The sequence below is a fragment of the Ranitomeya imitator genome, chromosome 2, assembly GCF_032444005.1.
Source record: "Ranitomeya imitator isolate aRanImi1 chromosome 2, aRanImi1.pri, whole genome shotgun sequence".
NCBI classification, from domain to species: domain Eukaryota; kingdom Metazoa; phylum Chordata; class Amphibia; order Anura; family Dendrobatidae; genus Ranitomeya; species Ranitomeya imitator.
The window spans coordinates 411,529,225-411,538,776 of record NC_091283.1 but is presented as its reverse complement, the minus strand read 5'-3'; positions in this window follow the sequence as shown (position 1 = coordinate 411,538,776).

Here is a 9,552-nt window from a genome sequence, read left to right as displayed (position 1 = left end):
CCGTTTTTTTTTCCGGATCCGTTTTTGTCCGCCGGATCCGTTTTTGTCTGCCGGCTCCGTTTTCTTTCTGCCTGATCCTTTTTTTACGCCGGATCCGTTTTTTTTACACCGGATCCGTTTTTTTTACACCGGATCTGTTTTTTTTCGCCTGATCCTTTTTTTTCTGCCAGATCTGTTTTTTTTGCCGGATCCGTTTTTTTTTTTTACGCCAGATCCGTTTTTTTTTTCTGCCGGATCCGTTTTTTTTTCGCCGGATCCATTTTTTTTTTTTTACGCCGGATCCGGTTTTTTTTTTGCCTGATCCGTTTTTTTTACGCCGGATCGGTTTTTCTTCCGCCGGATCCGTTTTTTTCACCGGATCCGTTTTTTTACGCCGAATCCGTTTTTTTTTCACCGGATCCGTTTTTTTTCTGCTGGATCCGTTTTTTTATGCCAAATCCGTTTTTTTCGCCGGATCCGTTTTTTTTTTACGCCAAATCCATTTTTTTCGCCGGATTCATTTTTTCTTCCGGATCCGTTTTTTTTTTACGCCTGATCCGTTTATTTTTACGCCGGATCCATTTTTTTTTTCGCCGGATCCGTTTTATTCTGCCGAATCTGTTTTTTTTAACGCCATATCCATTTTTTTACACCGGATCCGTTTTTTTAACGCCGGATCCGTTTTTTTTACACCGGATCCGTTTTTTTTCCGCCAGATCCGTTTTTTTTTTGCCAGATCAGTTTTTTTTCGCCGGATCCGTTTTTTTACGCCAAATCCGTTTTTGTTCGCCGGATCCGTTTTTTTACGCCGAATCCGTTTTTTTCGGCGGATTCATTTTTTTCTTCCAGATCCGTTTTTTTTTTACGCCTGATCCATTTATTTTTCCGCCGGATCCGTTTTTTTTACGCCGGATCCGTTTTTTTCCGCCGGATCCGTTTTTTTTTCTGCCACCGGAAAAAACGGATCCGGCGTAAAAAAAAAACGTTTTTTACGACGGATCCGTTTTTTTTACGACGGATCCGTTTTTTCCGCCGGCAGACGAAAAATGGATCCGGCGTAAAAAAACGGATACGGCGCAAAAATAAACTGATCAGGCGTAAAAAAAAAAAAAAACGGATCTGGAAGAAAAAATGGATCAGGCGAAAAAAACGGATTCGGCGTAAAAAAAAATGGATCAGGTGAAAAAAAACGGATCCGGCAAAAAAAAAATCCGGTGTAAAAAAAAAAAAGCGGATCCGGCGTAAAAAAAAAAACGGATCCGGCATAAAAAATGGATATGGCGTAAAAAAACAGATCCGACAGAAAAAAACGGATCTGGCGAAAAAAAACGGATTTGGCGTAAAAAAACGGATCCGGCGAAGAAAACAGATCCGACGGAAGAAAAAAGGATCTGGCGGAAAAAAAAACGGATCAGGCAAAAAAAAAAAAAAACGGATCCGGCGTAAAAAAAACGGATCCGGCGTAAAAAAAACAGATCCGACGTAAAAAAAAATCGGATCCGGCGTAAAAAAATGGAGCTGGCAGAAAAATAAAACCGATCCGGCGGAAAAAAAACGGATCCTGCGTCTAGACACTACAGCCGTTGGCCTTACCATTGCACCACAAGCTCGAGTGATCCCAGGTACTAATTTTAGCTAATTTTACTAATTTTACTAATTTCATGTATCAGACTCAAGTATCAGAGTCAAGTATCAGAGTCAAGTATCAGAGTCAGGTATCAGAGTCAGGTATCAGAGTCAGGTATCAGAGTCAGGTATCAGAGTCAAGTATCAGAGTCAGGTATCAGAGTCAGCATATCAGAGTCAGGTATCAGAGTCAAGTATCAAAGTCAGGTATCAGAGTCAGGTATCAGAGTCAGGTATCAGAGTCAGGTATCAGAGTCAAGTATCAAAGTCAGGTATCAGAGTCAGGTATCAGAGTCAAGTATCAGACTCAGGTATCAGACTCAGGTATCAGACTCAAGTATCAGAATGAGGTATCAGACAGAGTATTTCTGATGTTTGACTTTGATTTGTGACCATGTCCTAAAATGAACACCGTACAGGTGTCTACAATCTTGGAATCAGTGAGTGGGCCTGTATATAGAGCTACAGACACTCACTGTGCTGTTTGGAGACATGGTGTGTATCACACTCAACATGGACCAGAGGAAGCGAAGGAAAGAGTTGTCTCAGGAGATTAGAATGAAAATCATAGACAAACATGTTAATGGTAAAAGTTATAAGACCATCTCCATCTCCAAGCAGCTTGATGTTACTGTGACTACAGTTGCACATATTATTCAGAAATTTAAGAGCCATGGGACTGTAGCCATCCTCCCTGGACGTGGACGCAGGAGGAAAATTAATGACAAATCAAAGAGACGGATAATACGAATGGTAACATAAGAGCCCAGAAAAACTTCTAAAAAGATTAAAGGTGAACTTCAAGCTCAAGGAACATCAGTGTCAGATCTCACCATCCGTCGTTGTCTGAGCCAAAGTGGACTTCATGGGAGACGACCAAGTAGGACACCATTGTTGAAAAGTAATCATAAAAAAGCCAGACTGGAATTTGCCAAACTACATGTTGACAGACAAGCCACAATGCTTCTGGGAGAATGTCCTATGGACAGATGGAACAAAAATGGAACTTATTGGCAAGGCACATCAGCTCTATGTTCACAGACAGAATAATGAAGCATATCAAGAAAAGAACACTGTACCTACTGTGAAACATGGAGGAGACTCTGTTATGTACTGGGGCTGCTTTGCTGCATCTGGCACAGGGTGTCTAGAATCTGTGCAGGGTACAATGCACTCTCAAGACTATCGAGGGATTCTAGAGAGAAATGTGCTGCCCAGTGTCAGAAAGCTTGGTCTCAGTCACCAAATCACCCAAGAATGGCTAAGAGGAAAACATTGGACTATTCTGAAGTGACCTTCTATGAGCCCTGGCCTAAATCCTATTGAGCATCTTTGGAAAGAACTGAATTATGCCGCCTGGAAAAGGCAACCTTTAAAAACAAGACAACTGGAGCAGTTTGCTCTTGAGTAGTGGACCAAAATACCTGTCGATAGGTGCAGAATTCACATTGACAGTTACAGGAATCGTTTGACTGCAGTGATTGCCTCAAAAGGTTGTGCAACAATATATTAAGTTAAGGGTACCATCATGTCTGTCCAGGCCTATGTCATGAGTTTTTTTTTTTTTTTTATTCTGTGGAAGCATGGTTGAAAAGCAATGTCTGACTTTCATTTGTTAATTTTCACAGATCTTTTATTATTACTTTTGTCAGATTCCATTTATTTCTGTAACCATTGTGGGTTTTTTATTATTACCCATAATTTTGATCACATGTGTACATCCACATGCATAAACACACATGCATACATACACACACACATTCATAAACACATGCACAGACAGACACACATGCCTGGCTCCAGGTTTTCATGGGCCCCAGGCGAAAGAGTCTCAGTGTGCCCCTTTAACACATACCACGATTCATGATGCACAGATACGACAGAGAAATATATGTGTCCTCAGCAGTGTGCATTTTACAAAAGTCAATTTCTTCCTATATAGTCCTCCATACAGTATAATGTACCCCATATATTTCTCCATATAGTATAATGAGCCCCATATATTGCTCCATACAGTATACTATACCCTATGTAGTCCTCCATACAGAATAATGAGCCCCATATATTGCTCCATTCAGAATAATGAGACCTATATAGTGCTCCATACAGGATAATGAGTCAGATATATTGCTCTATATAGTATAATAAGCCCCATATATTGCTCCATACAGAATAATGGGCCTCCTATAATGCAGCATAAAGAATAATGGACCCCATATATTGCTCCATACAGAATAATGGGTCCTATATAATGCTCGATACAGAATGGGCCCCATATAATGCTCTATACAGAATTATGGGTTCCATATAATGGAATACAGTTTACTGGGCCCCATATAATGCTCCATGCAGTATAATGGGCCCCAATGACTCATATAATACATCATACAATATAATGGGCCCCATATAATGCTCTATACAAAATAATGGGCCTCATATAAGAGACCGGAGCTGGGCAGGGACAGGGAGCGGTGAGTGTTTCAAACAGATTAAAGTACAGAGAGAGGGCCCAGTGCCAGCACCCAAACTCTCACCGTGCCCCCTTGACTCACAGGCCCCATAGCGTACCGGTGTCCCCAACGGCGTTTGGGCCCCGACATGTGTCGGGTGGTGACGCTGTCCTTGCCTGCCTGCGAGTGCCCCAGTCCACCTCCGGGCCCCAGGGCAGCTGCACTGGCAATAAGTCCGCCCCCCTCTGAAGGGATGTCCCAATGTAGAGGGATCATCCTTATTGTCATTTGCTCATGGAAACAGGAGAAGCAATGGAATTAAACTGAAAGGGTGAAGATTACAGATTAGATATTAGAAAAACTTTTTGACAGTGAAGGTGATCAATGAGTGAAGCAGGCTGCCACGAGAGGTGGTGAGTTCTCTTTCAATGGAAGTCTTCAAACATGGGCTAGACAGACATCTGTCTGAGATAGTTTTGTGAATCATGTGCTGCATTGAACAGGGGTTGGACATGATGACCCTTCAAGTTGCATCCAATTCTAACATTCTATGATTTATCTTAAAATTACGATCTCGTGTGATAAATACTGAGATAAAAAAGATATTCTGCAAATCGCTTCATGGATAAATGATATTGTCTTACCCCAAAAATGTCTTTTGTCAAGAGTAAGTTGTCTCTAGCAGCAAAGACACAAAGACAAGAATTGGGGGTGGGTTTTTGTCTCTCTACAGGAAGCAGGGGTGAGTCTTCGTGTCTCTACAGAAAGTGGGGGGCCTTTTTCCCTCTACAGGAAGTAGGGGAGGTCCTTTGTCCCTCTACAGGAAGCGGTGAAGGGTCTGTGCCCCTATACAGGAATCAGGGTTTGGACTTTGCCCCCTACAGGAAGCAAGGGAGGGTTTTTGTCTCGCTACAAGAAGTGGGGGAGGGTCTTTGTCCCTCTGCAGGAAGCAGGGGTGGAACTTTGTCCCTCTACAGGAAGTGTTGAAGGCTCTTTGTCCCTCTACAGGAAGCAGGGGAGGATCTTTGTCCCTCTACAGGAAGTGGGGGAGGGCCTTTGTCCCTCTACAGAAGCTGGGGAGGGTCTTTGTCCCTGTACAGGAAGCAGAGAAGGGATTTTATCCCTCTACAGGAAACAGGGTCAGTCTTTGTCCCTCTACAGGAAACAGGGTCAGTCTTTGTCCCTCTACAGGAAACAGGGTCAGTCTTAGTCGCTATACTCCTCCTCTCATGTCTGTCAAACTTCATATGACCTGGATTAAAAACATTTAGCATTCAAAACACATAAGTTTCATGGAGGTCTCTCACTTCACTTTATTTTTTGTAATATGTATATAATTTTAATGCACTAACAATAACAGTTGTGATTTTATGTTCCATTGGATTTGGAATTTCAACCTTTTCCCCTTCCAATGTGCATCTACAAATGCTGGGCAGTGGTGTGACCTCATGCTTCCTTGTTATTCGAAATGGAAAAGCTGAGTTGGTAATTTTTCCTCAAATTTTGAACTTCATACAACCATAACAGAGAGGCTTTTAGTTTTGTGCAGGCATTGTTGTTGGACAATTACAGAAGGAATGCATGTTGGGAAGTTAGGTAAAGAAAGTTCCAGCACATATAGTACTGGCCGAATGATTATGAAAAGGAATCACCCAATAGAATGGACAATGTAAAAATAAAGTATACTGCATTTTTATGAATTTTTTTATACATTCCAACTTCACTAGGGCTAAAATGATACTACTTTGGATTACATTTTATCGGATATATCCTAGGATGATTTCTGTATTAGTGGCTCAATGAAAGCGTTGGGGCATTTGTCCCGTAGACCATCTCCAGATCATTTCCTAGGCTTGATTGGCTTGACCCGGTCATTATAAAGCCTGCAAGGGGTACAAGCCTTAGGAGCGCTATTCTCAGGTTATCTTACAATTATTTTGCAATATATTTGAAATATGTGAATCTCAGGAAATGATTAATGAGAGCCTTGGCAGCACAAGATTCTGGGATCTATTCTTAGCCGTGAAGACATTCACATTAGAGATTTTACTCTTCATTCTTTAGGGATGACATAAAGTTTTGCAGGTTGGGGATTTCCACCAAATGCCCGTCAGTCATACATCAGATATAATGCCTGTCTAAACAGAGCGCCTGCCCTGACAGCTGTGTGTGCAGTCCGTGCCCAGGTAGTGCCGAACTAAGTAATGCTCCAGCCACAGTGCATGATCTCAAGAAGGCTCCTTGCTTCTTCTACAACCACTGTAGACAATGGCTTCATGATTTACCCCAACCCATTTATAAAAAAAACTAACTAGAGTTTATTCTTCCAATCTATCTGTCATTTCAGACAAAACTGTCATTTCAGAAAAAATAGTCTTGCTTCCCTCATGCCCAACAAGTTTAAACTGAGTTGCACATATCATCCTATTATGTGCTAGACCTGTCCATATTCTCATGCTCTGTAACCTGCAGTCCAAACTTTTTGAGTTGGTGGTCCGGCTTGGTCAGCATTCTACCAGCACTATAGGTGCTGGAATTTTAATATATTCAGTTCTCAGAATACATTGTTTTTGTCATTCTCCAATGCCTAGTCTGCTTTGAACTGAAAGCCTGCCTCTATGTGCTGTCTGTATGCATTTTGATAAGCAGGTAAGGAGAAGAAAGTGCAAAACCCACTGCTTCCTGTAGAGAGAAAAACACACCCACCTGCTATAGATTGACAAAGACCTTTTCCGCTTCAAGTAGTAAGACTTAAGGTATTAGTAGTGAGCAGCATTCTACCAGCTCTATAGGTGCTGGAACTTTACTACATTTAATTCCCAGAATGCATTCCTTCTGTCAATCTTCAATGGCTAAAATGCACTCAACTGAAATTCTGCTTCTCTGTGCTGTCTGTATCCAGTAAGACAAGCAGGTAAGGAGGAGAAGAAAGTCCAAAACCCACTGTCACTTCCTGTACGAAGACAAAGACCTTCTCCCACTTCAAGTAGTAGAGTTCAGTAGTAGTAGTAGTGAGCAGCATTCTGCCAGCACTGTAGGTGCTGGGACTTTTAAAAAAAATCCAATTCCCAGGATGCATTTTAGCAGTGAAACTTGAGTAGTAGTTGTGAGAAGTTCCACCACACTTGTAGAAGGACAAAAACCAGCTCCATCTTCTCTGCTGCTCGAGATGGATTACACTTGACAACAGGCAGCGGGAAGTCAGGCATCTAGTGACCGGCACTTTGGAGCATTTTTTCTCAGATAAGATATGATAAATAAAGTGATTTGTAGATTTCTTATCTATCACATAAATTATCTATGATTATTATGACCTGTCAATGCAACAATAATGTTAACGTTTAGGATGCCATTGAAAGTTTTCTCTGGTGGGCCCAATAGACCCCCAAAAAGTCACTGGTTCATCATCCAAATGTAGGAAAAATAATTCTATGTGTGAGACCCTTGTGATGGTAATGCCTGACCGTTTGTCCCAGGCGTTCTCACGGCTGACACACATTCTATCCTCTCTTCCTGCATTTTATTAGCATAGTCAGAGCATGGCTCACAGATGTTTACGGCATGGTGGTTGGGGGGCAGTGTCTACGGTCTGAGTGCCCACTGACTCACCTGTTGTGTTATTCTCCTGTCTTGTTGCTTAGGGAGAAGGGCGGTTGTAAACTTCCAATACCTTAGTAACATCATTGTTTATAGACTGTTGTATCCTCCTTGGCTCCTAGCGCGCTCTCTCCGTGCTGCAGGTGCAGATGCCGGAGGCCCCTTCCCACCACAGGGTGAAGTATAGAGAACCCTGAGAAGTAATGTAATATCTTACATGTTTATGGTGTTCTTTGTAAATAATATTCCTAGCTCAGCAAAAGATGGCGGTGTCTACGGATATAAAAAAAATTGCCAGGGCCAAGTAGTAGAAAGTGGACCCATGATTTTGAAGGAGAATGTTGGATGGGATGAGGGATAGACTGTGAAGAATCTGTACAAACATGGGGGAGAATGTGCTACCAGGACACAGGACTGTGCATGACCGCGCTACATGGGTACATTGGTCGTGAAGATCAAGAACTGCATGAAATTGAATCTTCTTGCATCCATGATCTTAACAGTTAAAACAACAGTATATATGTATACGGTTTTCTTCTGGTTCATTGGCGCTGCATGTTACAACAGGAGACTCGACAAGGAGCTGGCTCTGACAGCGGAGGTGGAGACTGGGAGCATTCCTCCAGGTAAACGTGTTACTCCGCTCTGTGCTTGAAGTGGTTGCAGAATCGGAACGTTTCACTGTGTACCCATATAAGCCCTGGCAAACAAAGCTGGAACCGACCACAAACATCATCCTGGAGGAAGTGAGCAGGGCAAGAGAGGCGGACAGAAGTTCACAAGAAGCGACGCATTTCACCAGTGTACTCAGACAAAAACACAATGGTATAGAGATTACTATGAAAAAGTATTTGTTTCCTTCAAAGGGAAGCTCAGATAATTCACACCACACGTAACACCACAATAACCGTATCGGCCATGGACATTACAATATTCGCCATCGAACCCCTTCCTTTCATTTTATCCCTTTCTTTAGAGCAGACATGGTTGTCGTAGATGAACTGCTCATTTCAGGTCTTGCCATCCAAAGGATGAAACCAGATGCAGAGGCTGGCTACAGTGTTCTGCTCAAAAATTGGCCTCAAAACTTTGGAAGATTGTGCAGCCATTGGGCCATCAAGGTGGGTATAGTTTTCGGACACATGTAACGTGGCACTTGGTGGTAGCGATGGGCCAGTATCTGCGCCTTGGAAAGGTACAGTAATATGAGGTTCTTGGGTGTGTGTGACTCCGCTGTTACAGTGGACACCTTCACATTCCGGCCTGCCGCGCACTGTACAGCATCAGATCCCTAAATCCCCAGGATGAGGAAACCAGACGAGTTGATAGAAACAAATTTCTTTTTACTTGAAATCAAGTTCAGGTATAGAAGGTAGCCAACCGTACTCTTCAAGAACTCTTCTGCATCATACAAAGGTACATTCATAATGGATTCTTGCCAGCACCTATTACAGCTGGTTGTGGCTCTTTATACTAGGATGGGGGATGATATGACAGAAAAGGGCCAGGATGGGGGACGTTATTACAAGAAGGGGCCAGGATGGAGATACCATTAAATGGAGGGTAAAAACGTATGTCTTTATAGGATCTAGAACACTACAAGGGCGCTTACACCTGACCAACATTGAGATGTGGGCCCAGTTCAAAATCTTGCAATGAGGCCCTTGGGACTCTAGTCATAGTTATGCCACTGCCCCCCAACCCATGTTTACTTTGTAATCTGCCAGTTTGATCTGGTGCAAACCGTGGCCCTGTAGCTTCTGTACTTAGATGGTTATCTCCTACGATCAGGAGTAATGTCTAGACATCTGCACCTGACATGAAGTGACCATCCAGCCCCACCACAGAAGACATTACTCCCTAGTGTTTCTCTTCTGAGGAACAGTCCCTACTCTTCCCA